Source organism: Dasypus novemcinctus, chromosome 3, assembly GCF_030445035.2.
Source record: "Dasypus novemcinctus isolate mDasNov1 chromosome 3, mDasNov1.1.hap2, whole genome shotgun sequence".
Classification (NCBI taxonomy): Eukaryota; Metazoa; Chordata; class Mammalia; order Cingulata; family Dasypodidae; genus Dasypus; species Dasypus novemcinctus.
The window spans coordinates 101,758,266-101,778,326 of NC_080675.1; positions in this window are offsets into that span (position 1 = coordinate 101,758,266).

Sequence of the window (20,061 nt, forward strand, 5' to 3'; positions counted from 1 at the left end):
TTGCAAACTTCATTATAATAAAATTACAATTAAAGTTTAGTGAATCAGTTTCATATAAATTTCCTATATTTTCAATTGTTAAGGAGCATGTAGTTAATGCCATTACACATTTACATAATGGAAAAAGGAGCAAGAAGGTATTTTTAAATTGTATTTAAACAAAGTTTTATTTAGTTTAAATTCATTTTCTTTAAAAAAACTTTTCTTCTTGTTGATTTTGTAAATGAAACTATACAGTTCATGGATTTAGAAGAGGCATAAATGATAAGATGAAGAATATTCTCTAATACTTACTTTAAAATATTAACCATATCTTAATTTCTCAAAATGTTGCTGTATGAAGGAATGGGGATGAGATTTGAATAAATAGGAGCTATCAGAAGATTCCATGGTTCTGAGGAGACCATCACATATTTAATTTGTTATAGCGATTCCATCCAGCCACTGCTAATAAGGAGATGGATAAAACACACACAGAAAGAAAGACAGGAATGGCCCATTTTTATTTGGTAGAAGTAGCTTCATTTCAACCAAGTGATAAACTAATCAAAAGAGGCATTCAAATGCATAAATAACCATTTTTTCAATCTCTTTGAACAATGAGAAGCATAATATGTGCTTAATTGCACACAAGTATGGCAAGGTGAGAAATACATTATAGAGAATAATAAACTGGACAGTCAAGACACTTAGGGACAATGAAATAGTCTGAAGCACAAAATTAAGTGTGAACCTTCCTTCATTCATTTCTAAGAATATAACCTGATGGAAAAAAAGATACAGGGTTATAAGAGAAATCTAACATCTGCATAGTATGATTTTCTAAACCAAAAAAAAAAAAACAAAACAAAATCCACACAGTAATAACTAGTCACATGAAGCTTAAATTTCATCTTAAAATCTAACTTTAAATTTTATTTTTTCCTAAACATATTAATTTTTAAATATTAACATCTCAGGGAAATTCAACATATTATTATGACTGAATGAGAAAGAATGCACTGACTGATGGAAGATACAGATAACTAAAGTAGAAGTTAGTCTTTTACTTTATGCCTTTATGCTTGAAACAAGTCTTAGCTCATTTCATCATTGTCCCAAGATTGAACTGTTGATAAATATATATAAAAGAATATTAAATATACTCTTTCAGCACAGGAGAAAATATTTCTCTCTGCCAATCAATCAGTGGCCAATCTAGGAGAATAATATTACTTTTGAAATGAGCAAATCCTCTTATTTAGTCAGAACTATCTTATCCCCCTTCAAACTTAGTAATGCCCCATTGTTTATTTTATTCAAGGTGGACCCAGGTAAGACAGACAAAAACCAAACTAAAATCCTAAAAGCAATTTCCTGGCAGGCTTTTCTGAGGCACTAGCTATTGAGGCATTATCCTCATCTTCTATGTGTCCCCTTGGTTGGGTAATATCCTCAGGGGGCCTCTGAATTCATCCGTATATTCATCCATATATTTTCTTCTTGGCAACTTCTTTTTCCTGGACTTATGTTATTCAACAGTAACTATCTCTATGCCTCTGGCTGACTTTTTGATGATTAAGAGCTCCTTCCTTATGACCAGTGCATCAAACAGATCTTCCTACATTTTGTAGTGGCAGCTGAGAGGTTCCTGCTTACAGTGATGGCCTGTGACTTCTGTGTTGCCATCTGTTACTCCTTGCACTACACCACTGTCACGAGCTGAGGTTTGTGCTGTGTGTTGTTTTTTGCCTCCTGGATAGGGGGATTTGTGCAATCTAATTTCTAGACAAGTCTCATTATCCTTCAACTCTTTTGAGGATCAAAACAGATGAACAACTTGTTTGTGATGTTTACCCCATCATTAAACTTGCACATGAGGACACCTTTGCCGTGAATTGGTAGTGGTATCTAATAGTGGGTCGATCTCCAACAGTTCCTTTCCAGTGCTGTTTTTTTCTTATATGATATGACTTTCCTGGTCAAGATTCCTTCCCAAGAGGGAAGGCCAATTTTGGTAAGTTTGTTTTTGCTGGAATTTAATACTGTGCAGTCACTGTTTCCACCTGCCTCTACTCCATACTCAATTTGTTTGAAAATAAGTGATAACATGCAACCTGTTCTCCTGATTTAAGGGATTAAGTAACACTGTTTTCAGTAGAGAGTAATTACCCTGTTATTTTTTCTTCTGTTGGAAGATTTCTCCCTTTTCCTTCATTTTAAAAAGTATTCAACTTCTTATGTATACCAGATGGAGTTGTATGTACCTCAAAGTGTGGATTTAATCCATTGCTACATTATTCATATTGTGCTTGAATTTTTCTAGTGTTGGCCAATTTATGCCTCCTCAGTTGACTCATGGCTTACTTTAACATACCTTTATATTGTATTTTTTTTTACTACTTTACTACTTTTGCCATAACAAAATTATCCAGGCTCCTCTTTTAGATTATTTTGCTCCAATTCTAGATTCAGCAATTTATTCCTAGGATCTCTGGTTCCATTTATTTAAGAATGCTGTTTAGAAATCCAGATCTTTGTACTGTTTGTGCTTATTGTTGTTTGTGTGTCTTTGCTTCTAAACCCTCTCAGCAGACAGAGCTGGGCAATATATGAATAGAAACTCACTGATGTATACACACCTCTATACTTATTTTTGTCTTTTTATCAAATTTAACACATTTTCATACTGATGACTGCTACTCCAAAATAGTCCTACATGATTTTTTCTAAATTTCTTTTCTTGTTTATGTGTAACCTCCCTCATTAACAGTGTAAAGTCTGACTCCTATCTTCATCCCATCCACTTATTTGTTCAGCCTCAGTAAACATGCAAAGTCATTTCATAATAGTTTCTCCAGTAAGAAATAGTTTTACCAATTATAGAAAAGTAATAATGCCTTTTGTTTTTATCCTTATACTTTTTAGTCGAAATTGGAATGTTCCAAAATTACTTTAGGTAGTTAATTTTCCCCCTTATCTGTTTCAGTGCAGTTTTTTTTTTTTTCATGGTCAATGATTTATTATTTCTTATTTTTTTATTTTTATTTTTTTAAATATTACGTTAAAAAAATTAGAGGTCCCATTCAACCCCACCGCCCCCACCCCCCACTCCCCCCACAGCAACACTCTCTCCCATCATCATGACACATCCATTGCACCTGGTAAGTACATCTCTGAGCATCACTGCACCCCATAGTCAATGATCCACATCATAGCCCACACTCTCCCACATTCCATCCAGTGGGCCCGGGGGGATCTACAATGTCCCCTAATTGACCATGAAGCACCACCCAGGACAACTCCACGTCCCGAAAACGCCTGCCCATCTCATCTCTTCCTCCCATTCCCCGCACCCAGCAGCCACCATGGCCACCCTTCCCACGCCCATGCCACATTTTCTCTGTGGACATTGGATTGGTTGTGTCCATTGCACATCTATGTCAAGTGGGGGCTTGGATTCCACATGGATACTGGATGCACTCCTCCTGCTTTCAGTTGTAGACACTCTAGGCTCCATGGTGTGGTGGGTGACCTTCTTCAACTCCATGTTAGCTGAGTGGGGTAAGTCCAATAAATCAGAGTGTAGGAGCTGAAGTCTGTTGAGGCTCTGGGCCCGGGCATCATATTGTCAGTCCAGAGATTCAAATCCCCCAAATGTATCTCAAACCCCAGCACCAACTACAATTCAGTGCAGTTTTATATTACATTTGTATCACAATTTTCTGGTCAATTGTGCATTGTTTTCTGGAATGTCCCAATACCCTGGCTGATGTTTTTCTCACTTGCTTGTTTGTGATGAAACCATAAAAATTTAAAGTAAACATTTTTGGAGTACTTTTTAAGGATTTTGACAATTGCACAGTCTAATATCCACCAGCTGTGTACCTTACAGAAGAGTATGAGGATCAATTTTAATGAAAACTTTTCAAGACATAAAGAAAAGCATTGGAAAATATTTAAATAATATTTTGCATTTTGTCACACAGAATAAATAATAATATTTTACCATATCTGCTTCAGATCCATACAAATAAAGTAATATTTCTGATACAGGTGAAGATTTCTTCTTTTAATCTTTTTTTTAAGTATACTTTTTAAATTTTCATTTTTAAAATAAAATTAGATTGCATAAATGTTACACAAAAATTATAGAGGATTCACATATGCCCTGCTCCCTAGCTCTCCCATATTTTCCCACATCAGCAACATCCTTCAATAGTGTGGTACATTTGTCACAATTGATGAACACATCTTGGAACATTGCCACTAAGCAATGATTATAGTTTACATTGTAGTTTATTCTCTTTCCTGCATATTTTTGCAAGTTATTACATGTGATATAATGGACTGTCTCTGTCACTTAAATGTCATTCAGGACAATTCCCAAGTCCCAAAAATATGCCCATGAGTTCCTTCTCCTGTCTGCTCTTCCAATACTTTTTATAATTTGGTAAATATATCTTTCCTTGATGTCTTTAATGGTTTTTTTCCTTAAGTGTGTGAATATTTTTAAAATTCACTGTCTGCAAAATGATCATAATTATTTTATCATTTGAATTTAAATTTCTGTAAATTCATTGTTATGTATTTGAAACTTCTAAATCTTAATATAAACTCCATTTTATTAGAGTTAGACATGGAATAGATTTCCATTGCTTTAAATGTTATAATTTATTCCCCAGTTACCAGTTTATAGATACATGATTTTATTACTATCTCATGACACAATGTGCATCACTGAGCAAGTATTCTTTGTATGTGACAATTTCTTAGGTTATACACATAACCTTGAGTTGCTAAGTTGTAGAGAATCCATCTTCTATTTCGTTAAACTAACAATTTTAAATTTATATCACAACCTCAAAGATTGTCAGTTTGTGGCTCCTGGTAAACATATTTTAAAGATCTAGTTCAACAACTTGTTTTTTATTGGAGGAGGAATAGAAACTTTGTTATTTGAAAAAAATAAGAATACCTTCAAATAATTTGTTGAAAAGGTAGTAGATTTGTTCTATGAATCCACAAATGGCAGAACCATCTGAGCACTGGAAAAATAGCTCTTTCCAATTGAAAGTAATATCCTGAGGCTGAATAATCATTTTTATGATTGTAAGAAATTTTTATTTATAGTTAGAATTTGAGGGCTTTTATTAGTCAGGGTCCTCCAAAGAAACAAAATTGACAGCAGATACATGCATTTTATATTCATATGTAATATATGTATGAAATTTATTATAGAAATTGCTCACAGAAATCTGGGTATTTGCAAGTCCAAATTCTATAGGACAGGCTACAGATAAGGGACTCTGAAATTTTCAGTGAATTCTCCAGTAGAACTTGGCTGGCAAAAGTAGAAATAGAAATTCTTCTTTCTGACTGCTGAAATCATTGGTGCTTTCTTTAATGTTTTCAAGTAATTGGATTAGACTTCTCTCACTGCTGAAGGCAGTCACCTTTCTTGATGGTAGATGTAATCAGTCATAAATATAATCAACTGACTGATGACTTAGATCACGAAATAATCTCACAGTAATAATCAGACAGCACTTGCTTGACCAAACTACTAGACACCATTTCCTAGCCAAGTTGAACATTACCTTAACCATAAAAGGAATCAAAATTATTTACTGACTAGAATTCCAAATGGAATTCAAATGTTCTTTTACATTCAGAAATACCAAGTAGTTGTTAATTTTTTTTTTCCCCAGCCCCTGGAAAAATCATTTGTAAAATAACAATTTCCAATGAATCATGACATCAGATATCTAAGTGATGATTTCTCAGTTCTCTAATGAGATCAGTTCCCTGCCATCATGATAGAAGTTATAGTGCTTTGTGGGTGAAGATGGACCCAAGGGTATCAGGAATCTCAGATAAAGAAAGACTGGGTTCAGGGGATCTACGAGCATTGAAGCCTCAAGCTCATCAGACAAGTTTATTAATCTCAGGGGCTTCTTTATATACCCCAAGTAATTGTGAGAACCAGCAACTATTCTAGCTAACTATTCCCATTACCTCATTCTAAATAACACAGTGCACAGTGGATAAGATAGTTACTAAAACTCATAATGATCTACTATATTATTGAAACAAATATACTCATTAATCTTGTTGCCCAGGTTACTTGAAATATCAAGTCTGGGTTCTGCTGGAATGTTATGTTTCCCAGAGAGATTAGCCACCTGCATCTACATCTCCAGGGACAGCATGACCCAGTGGTCAGAAAGTAACTTGCTTCCATGGAAACAACATGCCTTTGTTTCCCACATATCCCCCTTTTAGTTTTAGTCAGGGTGACTGTGCCTGTCTTAGGTTGCCCTCTTCTGAGAGTCTTACCCGTCATTGACTACCAGCCAAGCACTCTGACCATGGGGAATTATATCAGGGTTTTAGCAAGTACCAAATTATTAGCTTGTCCCATCGCGTCAACATGGTGCAGTCTTTGGCATACTCCTCGTCCCAGGCAAGTGACAACAATGAGCAACAAGATTAATACATAAAGTCCTATTTCTAATGCTGATAAAAAATGCTGAGACTTCCACCAATCTACTGGATTAAACTTATTAATATGAGAAATTAAATCATTAAAGATATCCTTATCTTTAGCTACATAAATCTGATTATGAGACATTTCTAATATCTTTTTCTGTAATTCTTCTATTTCTAATGACATATTACCTTTATGACCTATTAAATGATTTTTAATCTTTTCCTAATCAAATATAGAATTATTATAAGCAAGTAGAGTAATACAAAAGTTACTTTCATTCCAATCACATTTCAATACCCTTAAGTTTAAATTATACAATTGATCTCCAATATGCAAAACAGCTGATTCTAAATTATTAACTCTACTGTTTAATTCTCCATCAATATATTCTTGACTATGCCATAAGTCACTAGCATTCTTATGCCATTCATGCACGTATTGTTGAGTCTGCACCAGCTCATGCAAGGCCACAGTAGCTGTAGTGGCAGCTGCAATGACACCAATCAGTCCTAAGATACCAGCTATTATCAGTCCCACAAATTGCTTCAAGTGCTTCAGGATTTCTCGAGCCATATGGAACAGCAGTTGACTCTCAGGTGACGATTGCCAAATTCGGTTCAGTCGCACTGGGATCCACACTCCCTGCCACCTTCGAGCCATTGTAATGAAATCTCTATTCTGTAAAATGTTCTCAGACAAATAAGTATGCAAGGCCCCACTTTTATAAAATAGAGCATTCTTGGTTATAGTTAATTTTCCAACCTCAAACACATAAGGATCTCTTACACATGCCTGAAGATGATGAATTTGATTTAAATGCAGATATTGACCATTCTTACTATTATTCCCAATCCATTCTATAGTAGGAGCTATTCCTAGAAAAACTTTCCACAAATTCTTCTGCTTGTGTATAGATGTAATATTACACCATGGAGAAAGGATCCATTTCCCTTACTGTTTCCAAACACTATTATTTTTAGTAAAAATTATTTTTTGTTGTCCTTTACTATTTAGACCATGCCAAATAAATCTGTCATTATATTCAATGGAACTCCCCATAGGAGCACTTTGTAAAGACCCTACTAATAAATCAGCTCAAGCATTATTTGCTGTCATAGGACTAGGCAAAGAGGTATGAGAGCATATATGAGTAATGTAAATAGGTCTTAACCTAATGAGATTTTGCAAGTCAGCAAAAAGTTGAGATAACTCATTAGTAGCAAAGATATGAGCTGTTTCAATAGGCTTGACAGTAAGCCATACATATTCAGAGTCAGAGACAATGTTCAAGGGCTCTCAAAACATTTGTAAAACCTTAATGATGGTAGAAAGTTCTGTGCTTTGAGCAGATGAACAAGGAGTTTGCAAAAATCTGTTCTTTTTGACAAATAAGGTATGCTGCTTTTTTATTACTATTACTATCAGTAAATACTGTTCAAAATGGTTGGGCTATGCACATAGCCCTGAAAAGCACTGCAAAAGTTTTCTTTTGGGTTTTTTACAGATAGAGGAATGCAGCTGGCTTGATTTGTCTAAGAAGACACTAAAGAAAGTCTTAGCTAGTTTTAAAACAAAGTGATAGCAATACAGCTGGACATTAACCTTTTGCAACATACTAGCAGTGTTTGGGATTGCTGCATACTACAGTGTTGTTACTTTAATCTATGATAAGAGGTTGTTTCTGTGACACACACTCTTTTATGGTAATTAAAACCATAATTAACCACATTGTACTTTTCTTTAATATTATGCTGAGATATTGGTAACTTTATACACTCTTAAGCATTTATAGAAAACTTTTACTCATACAACTTTAATTAACAGAGAGTTAAAGGAAAGAAAAAACTTGTTAATTTTATAACACTTTAAAACACCTTTTATTCAACTTATAACATATTAAATGAACTTAATTATAAAAGAACAAATCTCTTATAATTAGTTTGGAATAAAAGGCTATTTTTCAGGATTTGATTTTGAGAAAGCAATTTTCAACATTATGTTCCTTTAAAAGAGATAAAAATTTTCCTTCTTGGAACACCGAGGAAATGATGAGGTTAAAGTACAAGAAGCTATTTTGATAAAACAGACTTTCTTTGTATACTGATTATTGAGGATAAAAACTGTTACCAAAACAGATTAATGATTTGAAAGGCTTTGAGAAAGAACAAAATTTTAACTTTGCATTAGTATACTACTTGATAATAAAGCTTTTAAAATTTTATAGATAGACTCATCAAATCTTATTCAACTTTAACTGTAAAAATTCCTTTTCCATGAAACTTCTTCACTTTCAGTATTCACTCAGGTTTTGTTCCATATTTTACTCTTTCTTAATAACCAATCATTTTATCTTAGGACAAAATCATTTCCTGTTTCTTTAATAATAAAAACACATTCCATATAGCCTACATACGAAGTTATCAAGCAAACTTCTTATAACATAGTACCATTAACACTAAACAACCTTGTTAAAATAATGAACTTTTCTTTACTTTGAATATTTAGTAGCATGCAATATCAGAAACAGTTTCCTAAAATCAAGTTGTCAAGGGAGGCTGGCTGCAGCCAAGCTTTTCTGTTATAAAATTACCTTTTATTATTATTATTATTATTATTATTAATTCAGATTTGTTTAATAATGACCTTTTGGAATTAGCCACTTAAACACTTTAATTTAAAAAATGCTTCATAAGACTTTTTATAATTATTTATAACCATATAGACTATATTTATATTATTTTAAGACAAATTTTACTTTTACAGAACACATTTCTTTACTTAAAGTTACCACAATACTTTCTATAACTTGCCACATGCATTTAAGTTCCAAGAGTTTATGAAAATTAGTCATCCTACTTTAGGACAAAACACAACTTTTTGCAAAAACATATTAAATTTCAGTTAGCATTCTCACAAACTTTCAACCTTTTTAATATTCATTTAAGTTTTACATCCTTCATATTATCCTGTGAAGAAAAATAAGTTATTCATTTCAATCTAGGCAAGAACAACTTTTTATAAAAAGACTTATAGTAATTTTGTTAATCAAGACTTACAATTTTTATCATTGTAGAGATCTTATTAACATTTAAACTTATGTATTAATATAAGTGCTTATTTAATTTTTGGCCATTTGAATAGAGCTCTTTTATAAATTTTTATTGATTTATATTACCTTCCGGAGTTATCAAAATATACACTGACATTGAACGAACAGACAAACACAGAACAATCACAACACAGTAACAGAAACATACAGTTTACAATTAACTCATAATTCTTACTTTCTTGGTATACCTGCTTTTAAGTTCTTATTAAGATTTCTTCTGGAATTCATGTTGCTTGTAACATGCAAGCTTGTGCTTGGAAACATTTTTATTAGTTATCAGCAATTAGTTAAGATAACTTGAGACAGACCGTTAACACACATTTTTGGATTATTACTCTGTAAGACTATACTGAGACTTGAAGTTCAGGAATAAACTATTGATTTAAAACTGAAAATTCCTTTTTAAACCTTGATAAAAATTTTGTACTAATTTTAATATCTTGGTTAAATAAGCCCAATTAGAATTAGCATGGAAATAAAACAGAACACCAATGTTGCCATGTTTTTCTCTTTTTTCAGTGGCTTAACTCTATTAACCCCCACTAGCCCACAGCTACATTGTCCTGTAGACAGCAGGGAGTTTGCAGAGTTGCTGCCAGAACAGTTTCCTTATCTTAGTTAACACTTTAACAGAGTGTTTTCTTACAAGCCTGATTTCACTAACAAGGACTTTATTTAGTATCTTTGCCCATTTTAAATCTTTCAATAGTTTAAAAGTTCTTGGCTCAGGATGAAACTCGACACCCCCTTGAAGATTCTTTGTATCTGGTGGTATCACATGTAATGTTACTGGGAAAGCAGATAATAATTGTTTAACATAAGGTAAAGCATCGGTAACATCTGAAAACATTTCTAATTTAGGCTTAGTAACAGAAGGCAATTCAGTAGGTACAGAGAGTTGTACTGGCTACACAGAAGATATTTCATTAAGACACTTCACTGAGCTTTTATTGATAAAAGGGTTAATATCAGGATGAGGGGAAAAAACATGATGGTTCCCCATTCGCCTCTACCTCCTGTTTTTGTTCCAATTCACTTTCTTTCATTTTAAATTTACTTATGCACTTAGAAAATATAGTAATTTCATCTTTCTCTCCTTCTTCAGACTGTAAAAGATCTAAGGCAGCAGCAATTTCCTGGCACAAAGCCCACACAGATAAAGGAATGTACTCCCCTCTTTGATATACTCTTCCTAAAGCTTTCATTACACATTTCCACTGTTTCAAATTTAAAACATTATGCCCCTGAGGCTGAAACCAGTAACAATGTTTCTGAACTAAGGCAAAAAGCTCAAGTAAATTTGCTGTTTTTATTGTGACGCCAACTGTATGTAAAAGCATTTTTAAAACTTGTGAATATTCTTCCCAGCGTCCTGGCTGATTACCCATACCCTGATGCTAGTGGAAACAATATTAAAATATATTTTTACATGGCAATGCCAAACCCGGGTTACTACTATTGATGCTCTTACTTTAAAGAAGGCTTTTTGGTTTCCGCCTTCCTGATACTGTCTTGGAAGAATCTCTGCTAAAGTTATTGCCTCGGGCCCCATGTTTTAGGCGCCACTTGTAGGAGAAAATGGACCCAAGGGTATTGGGAATGAAAGATAAAGAAAGACTGGGTTCAGGGGATCCGTGAGCATTGAACCCTCAAGCTTATCAGACAAGTTTATTAATCTCAGGGGCTTCTTTATATACCCAAGCAATTATTTCAAGGTTACTTGAAATATCAAGTCTGGGTTCTGCTGGAATGTTATGTTTCCCAGAGAGGTTAGCCACCTGCACGTATATCTCCAGGGACAGCATGACCCAGTGGTCAGAAAGTAACTTGCTTCCATGGAAACAACATGCCTTTGTTTCCCACAGTGCTTCTTTTCAGATACTGCGAATATATGATTGAAAGCAGGAAACCTGTATCATAATGGTACATGGGGGTTAACTTTAGTTTAATATTGTGCAGGGGGTCAAATTATAGGCATTAAGTCAAAAAAATATTATTTATATTTTTGTATGAGTAATCACAAGTGAATGGAGAGAATATAGGAGAGTTGGAGTAAGTAAGAGCTGGGTGAATTACTATAATGTATAAATATTGTAAATGCATTTTAATCATATTTTCTTGGAATAGAGCAATAATGAGTATCTGAGTTCTAGATGCAAAATTAATAACTATAAGGTAGGTGGGAGAAAAGATTTCTCAAATTGGAAACCACATCTGAAAAATATAAGTTCCTGGTCTGTACTTTACCAATGATTATGCTGACATTCTGGATTCTAGGCAACTTGACAGGAATACGATCACTTTTCAGTGAACTGAAGCATATATGTTTTGACCACTTTATATGTCTTTTTTTTTTGTTCATTTTATGCTTTCAATTAAGAGAAAGTTTAGATATGAATTAAAAAATATTTATTTACTATATAAACCTAGTAGACTGAAAAAAAGGAGTTGCAGAATAAAGCTGAGTAATGTTCAATAGGTTGTCTTTTTTGCTTTCTGTTCCATACTTATGGGAAGGGAAACTTTTAAGAACAAGAAAAATTATTAATGCTTTTTTTTCAGAGCACTTATATCACATTTTAGCACTAGTGGTAAATGTAAGATTAATGTTCTAGGTATTAAATTTGTTCTTAAGCATGAGGGAAGAAATTCTCTAATATTTTGCAATTAAAAATAACAACACTTTAGGTCTGATGTACACTGACAACAAGAGTGTAAATGGTACATTAAACAAAGAGGCTGCTGCGTGGTTGAGAATAGTCCAGTGAATTCTGAGGGACTGTTCCATACTCCACATATTCCCATTATATAATCACCACTATACATAGAATTATGGATGTATATAGCATCAGTGATGACTGAATTCTATATTCTAAGTTGGTAAGGGGATGTCTGTTAATGTCTTTTACTAGCCCATGCCTTCCTCTTATATAAAAGAAATGAAGCAGTATATGGACCTGGACTGTAACAATTGTATTAATAGATCAATGGAAGTTACTGAGAGAAGATAACCAATTATTTCCATCATATTAAAAAATGAAAATCAACAAACTTTCTATTCATTAGATATTGGAAAGGGGGTATTGTAAGGGTTTAAGGAATTTTCAGAAACATCATTATTTTCCAGAAAAAAGTAAATAACAGAATAGAATAATGCATAATATCACCACTATATCCAACTTGATATAAAACCTCTCTTTTTCCCTCTATGCCTTTCTCTCATTCCCCTCTTTACCTCTGTCCAAAACTCCCCTTCTATTTGAGTATCTATTTTATCCCCAGCACACAAACATCATCACTTATTTTCAGAACTCAAATCTATGATGTTCAGTAAGTAATTAGTTTCTAATCATTTTAAAGATTTTTCTTCTATTCACGTACTAAAGATTATGATACTCTAGAAAGCAGAAGGTGTTACACTGAAGCCAGTCTTCTCATCCATGGGTACAGAAAAATTTTGTTAAATTGATAGGTGCAGATATAAAAAGGTATGGGACAAGAATGGAAATTTGCTTGCCTTGGCTCTAGATTCATTCAGTAAAGAGAGTAGAGAGAGGCCATTATCCCATAACCCATTCTTTAATCATCTTAGGTTCTGTGTTATTTTGTCTGTAACTGTTATCCAAATACCTGACCCTGAAGAATGAATGCTGCCTGAATGTCTTCTCTAAAACCACATTTTTAAAAACCTATTCAATTATGTGTATGGTGTTTCCTTCAAAGCAACAAGGTGCATTATTTTTCACATTGAATGGATTTGTTATTTGGTAATCATATTTCAAAAGCCACAGAAAACTAGAATATTAGCATTTAGATGGAAGAATTCTCACTTTTTTTTTTTTAAGGAAAATTGAGTGTCTGGGAGAATGAGATTTACCAAAAATTTGTAAAGCTTATTATTTGAAATGACCTCTATTATTTTAAGACTAACAATCTCAACATAAAATAACTAATAAGATTAGGTATTCATTTCCTGAACACAATTATGGAAATGTGTACCCTATAGATGATGCCAATTTGAGAATCATGCCACTACTTAAATAAAATCTGTTATATTATTAATAGAAAATATGTTTGGCTCAATTATATGAGAATCACCCATAATGTATACCTGAAAAGGGGGAAATTATTTATCTGCACTTTAAAATGAAGGAAAAGTATGATAAAGGAAGACTAATGCCCAAAAGTTTGCTAAGCATGGTTTGATAAAATTACAATTTCCTGACCCTTCGGTAGTAATTTTATAGACCTTAAATCATATGACGATTACTGTTAGTACTTCTTAAAACACTTTTAAAGTGGTTTTGATAAGTATTTTTAGTAAAAAAATTTTGAGTCCAAAAAAGAAAGATTAATTGAAAAAGCTATAGTTCAGACTGCCAATTTCTCCCTTGAGATCAACACTTGAATTCCTTGAAGATTTACGATCGTATTTCTGGAGGTTAAACTGAAAAGTAGCACTTTGCTAATATATGCATTAAAAGACAGAGCAGCAATCAGTCCTCTACATGTGGCTCTTAGTAAGATATGATTAATTTTGATTTCTAGAGATCTTTGCAAGTTGTTTTGGTTGGTTGGCAAGTTTTTAAAACCTTTATTTCTTAAAAAAACAAAAGTAATGTTGCAACAATTATGTTAAATTCCAAATAACATATGAAATAGGCAAATTTGTCTGCAATCTTAATTTGCCTTTCTTTTTCCAACCCCCTTTCCTCTTTAGATTCCTGAGAGTTTCCAGTCCTCCCCTAATGAGTGGGGATTCCACTTACATTACTACACCCAGCCAAGTGTCACTTCCTGGAGGGAAGTCCATCCAAGCTGTGGACATTCTGAGCCTTTTTCCTTTAAAAACAAACCAGCCTCATGACTCATCTTCTCATAGCCAGGTAAGTGTTTTCACAAATAAACTGTCAACTACTTTCTAAGCCTTACTGATCATTTACAATATGTCCATTTTCTATATTTCATTTTGGGTAAGAAATTCATCAGTATATTTCTAAAGACTGTGCATATTTAAGTTCTCTTATGTATATTGAATGGCAGGGAAGAAAGAGGGAAGGTAGGGAGGAGGAAGCAGGCAATGTAGGTAAAAATTGTGAAGAACTTATCTTTGAAATGGTAATGTTCGGTGGCATCTACAAATTGTGCTAGCACCTACCACTATACCATTCATAATAGTTCAGAGATATAATTATTGGGGAGAGATGATTTTTACCATGGTTTCAAACATCTCTGAGTGCAAGTACTGAGCTACCACCTAATACCTGTAAGTAAATCTGATCTTTCCACACACATATATTATAGTATTACATAATGACAATTACCACTAAAAGTATACTGGCAAAGAAGACTAGGGGCTGCCAGGGAGGCCTGTAGGAGGCAGTGATGTAATGAATTGAAGGACACTCAGGGATATCTGGGTAGTTGGAAAGTCCAAAAAAGCTCTCAGGCATAAGAATGTGGAGTATTCCTCAAACAAAATGAAGGCTGATAGTATTAGAACCGACCAAACAATGGTCTAAATGACAGAAAATAAAGTTGGAAAGGTCTAGTGACTGATCCTATAGATAATAGATAAATAAGATAAGATCTTAAATTTTTATTTCCAGGAGATCTTAAATAGAAGTTTCACTTCTGGTAGGCTAAAACTCCAGAAAACGTTCTTTCTATAATATTGACAAAAAAATACCTTCAACTTAAATGAACAATGTTCATTGAAAACTTGGTCTTAAATGAAATTACTGAAAACGTTTTAAAAGAACACTCTCAAAAACAAACTGAAAACATACAGACAATGAAATGTTCTATATATACAGAAGAAAACCAAAGTGTGCAATGTTCTATATATAGAGAAAAAAACCAAAGTGTGCAATAATAAGTGAAGTTGAAATAAATGGTCTGAAGAGAGGAAATGGAGGTTACTAAAAGGCAAATGTAATTTTTGGTATGAAATTAAAATTTTCAGCCTGAAGGAAGTTGAAATTTAGCAATGGAATCTCAAAAATCCAAGATTGACTTAGGTATTTCAAAGATTTTAGAAGCAGTCCTAGATTTGTAAACCCTGGCTTATTTTTTTATTTTATTTTCTTTATTAAATTGTCTTTTTTTTTTTTTTAAGATACATAGATCACAAAAAACCCTGGCTTATTGAAGAAACAATTGCAAATCCCTTTTAAGAGGAATTCCAACCTTTTCAGGACTCTCAATTAACTCAGTGATTAAAAGTTTTTAAATGATCTTGGATGTCCTATTGAATACAAATAAAAGCAAAGCTAGTGACTTAAACACAAAGCTAATTTATTCTCTTACACCACTGGATTCCAGAAGTTCAAAGTTAATGTATTGCTTCCTTCTGAGAATTCAGGGGAGAATATACTCCTTGTCTTTTTCAGCTTCTGGAGGACACCTGTATTACTTGCCTCATGGAAACTTTCTCACATCACTCCCAACTTTTAACTCCATCCTCACATCTATCTTTACTATATCTGATTCTTCAGCCTCCCTCTGGATGGACCATTGTGATTACATTGTGCCTACATGGACAAATCAAGATAATCTCAAATCACAAGTTTTAACTTAATCACATCTGCAAAGTTCCTAAACCTCCTAGGTATTATATTTGCAGAACATGGTTGTGTTTAGGGGTCATGATTTTGCTTACCCAACATGATATTATAGATATTATTATATACATAAATCTGAATCTGTCCACACATCTTTAAAATCAATACATCAAAAAGAGGAGTTATAAAATCAAACTCAATAATTGTATACAAGATAATTAGAAAACACTAAAGTGAAAAATACAAATTTCAGTTTACATGTAATTGATGGTAACAATATTTAAATCTGGCAAGGCCAGATTTGGAGTCCATTCTGTGCCAGACAAACAGATAGAGGTTGTATGGATAAAAGAAAGGTGCAGTGAGATCTCAGGGATGGCAAAATACTCCTAACATCAGTGGGAATGTACTGACAGAAAAAGAAGTTCCACTTCATGGAGAAAAACCAGGGGAGAGAATGCAGCCATCCTGGTACATCTGAGTCCTGACTAGAAGGATCAGAAGAAAGTATTCGGGAAATGAGTGGCAGCAGATGTGGAAGCCTTGGGAAGACCTCCTCCTTGAGTTATTAATTAAAGAATCTGTTCTTTACTACACCAAAAGATAGTGGGTTCTTGAGCTAAGAAATGAGTAAATCTCTACAGTCTTCCTTCACTCATGGAGTCATACTGTGTTGCTCATAGAAAAATTAACCACAATTTCTTAAAAAAAGGAAAAAGCAACCAACATTCTTACACAAACACTGGAATCAATTGTTTTGAATATGGAACCCATCTCACTCAGTTCAGTTATAGTTATAAGACTGTTCCATTGCATGATCCCACAAAGTGTGTAAGGTTTTAAAGTGTAAACTTATAAGCACATCACCAAAAAAACATTAAAAGTAGACACACTATTGATGCTTTATAATAAGTCATACGTATTACAAATGAATGTATGTGCTATATCACCTCCCCAACATGGATATTTTCAAGAAATTATCTCCTTTGTGTGTTATTTACTTTTCAGTACAGTTAGAATTTTCCTATCTGTATTGAATTTAATACAAACACATTTGAGATCTGTTCTGCATCCAATTTCCAGAGAAAAATCTTCTGCCTTTCTACAATTATTTACTATTATTAATTTTCCACAATGCATTATAACGTGTATAATTATATATATAATTATATAGGTTTATGTAGATTTAAAATGTATAATTATATAGATATCTATATATGTATAATTATACACATTATAGATATATACTATATTATATACTATAATATATACTATATTATTATACACATTATAGATATGTATATCTATATAATATATATCTATATAATTATAGAGAAGCATTTGCTTCTGTTTTAAAGTTTTGTTAAAAGTTTTGCAAATATGAAAAATAGTATTTAAAAAAAAATAAGAAGTCCACTCTTTAACTCTCAGTAAACAAACACGCAAAAAAAAAAAACCTAGGACATCAAATTTTCAAATGCTTAGAATTGAAATGGGCAAACAAACAATAAGATTTGAAATTGCTCTTTATGAGGAAACAAATGGAAAGAAAAGACAAAATATCAAAAAAGGAAGGTTAAATTAAAAGGTGCTTACAGGGAAAGAGGTGAATAGAATTTAAATAATGACACATAAAACAGGGGTTCTTAAAAAGTTCTTGAATAAAAATTCAGAAAAACATTATTCTTGTGGAGATGTGTTGGTGTGGGTGTGATATATTTATTTATTACTGCAGAGTATAGTGTGAAGTTAATAAGGGGTCCATGGTTTTCACCTGAATGGCAAAGGGATCCATGGAAGGAAAAAGTTTAAGAACCCCTGCATAAGACAGATATAAAAGCAGCAAAAGAACAAAAGCTGTAAATAAAGATATAAAAGGAAAGGAGGGATAGAAAACACTTGTACAGAAATAATATTTAAATTTGTATAGAGAGACTATTTTAAGAATTTTTTAAAAAGGCTTGCAATTATATTTTGTAAGTGCTGAATATGAACTGAGAAAGTTGTACTAGACTTTAAAGATAAAAAAGTATAAATACTGAATCTAAAGGCAAAAACAGTATGACACTCTTATAGAAAAATATAATTTAAAGTAAACATGAGTCTAGTAACATGAATCAAACAATTTTGTATTCTGACCCCTTATTTAATGTTATATTGTTTTCATTTATTTTTTAATCATTTCCATTTTCTTTTTCAGATCTTAACATGTTCAGCACAGAAAATTTTTATATTCTATATTCTTTCCCCCTTGTTTCAGCACACGATTGGAATTTACATTTCAGGTTTTCCACAAAATCTTTTAATTCTATACATTGGTTAAGCCTATTTACTTTTATTGATAAAAATGAACTTTTATCAAGTTTTTTTTTTGTTATGTTTAGTTTAGAAATATATTATTTACACCGTGGACCTGTTTTCTTTGCTCTTTATTTTAAAATTTCTCTTGTTATTTAAAAGATGGTATTTTTGTTCTCATATTGTTTACATTAGTTATTTTCCTCTCACTTAGAAGTATTTTATTCATTTAAATTAATTGAATTTAAGGGATGGCACTGGTTAACTGTTTCAAATAATTTACACACCTTCTTGAAACATATGTAAACAAAGATTCATCTGACTGTGGACAAGATGTTCCAGGAAAACTCTTCCTCCAAATATCCAGGATGAGGGTATGAGTTACTAAGGTCTTTGCAATAGTTGGCTAAGGGCAACTCTAAAAAATTCTCTGATAACAACAGTACCTGTGAATTGCTGGCCAAGAGGTACTAAACTGCACTGTGCACAAATGTCATAGCAGCAAAAAGCAATGCATGGTCTCTCCTGAGTAGATCTCTTCAAAAATAAATCTTGAAAGTGAAAGTAGAAAGGAAAAAAAAATGACAACTGTCTGTGCCAAAGTGCTAAGATTGTTTTAATCAAAATTCAGAGTGAGATGAAATTCTAATGGGATAAATCAACAACCATAAGAAAGTGAATACAATTTATAACATTTGCAATGTTGGTAAAGAAATTAACATGCATATATTGCTGTGTAAATTTAGTGTACATAACTTAAAATCAACAGGAAAAATTTAGAGAATATGTAAAATGTAAAATATAGGACAGATTAATTTATGTGTGCATATTTGAGTTTAAGGAAACATAGGCAACAAAACATTAACTGATAATAATTCTGAATGCCAACTAGTTAGGTAATGTTTTACTTAATTTTTATTTTCAAATATTTGGAGTTAATATAAGTATTATCTGATAAAAATAGACAAAAATGGAAATTACAGATTATTTTCTAAACATTTTAATACACTTCAAAATCCTCCTCTTCTCAAAATTAGTATGTCTCTAATTAGGATAATACAGTTGAATATCAACCATTTAATTATTTATATTCCATACTTATTTCAGTTCTGAACTGAGTTCAAATGGAAAAATGTTTTTCCATTCCCCTGGCTAAAGCACACAGTCCTGATAAATTTTCTCAACACCTCCTTAATTTCCTTATTTTGGAGATTGTACATGAAGGGATTGAAAAGTGGGGTTAACAAAATAGAACAAGGTTGCAATTTTTCTGTATCCCTGCTTACCTGAGATTGATATCACATATACAGTCAAGATGGAACCATAGACAGGGACTTTACAGCCAAATGGGAGCAAGAAGCAGAGGATTTTGCCAGCCTTCTATTGCGGGGACCCATAGCACAGCTCTGAATACCAGAATGTAGGTGAAGAGTGAAATGTATACAATGAGGACTGAGTTAAATATGACACAGATAACCTCAGAGGGTAGAGCTGGAGCACAGGACAACTTCAAATGAAGTGCTGTGCCACATAGAAAGTAATCAACTGTATTACAACAACAAAACAGGAGTAGAAAACTCAGGCAAGCAGGAAGAGGAAGTACAAGAATCCATACACCG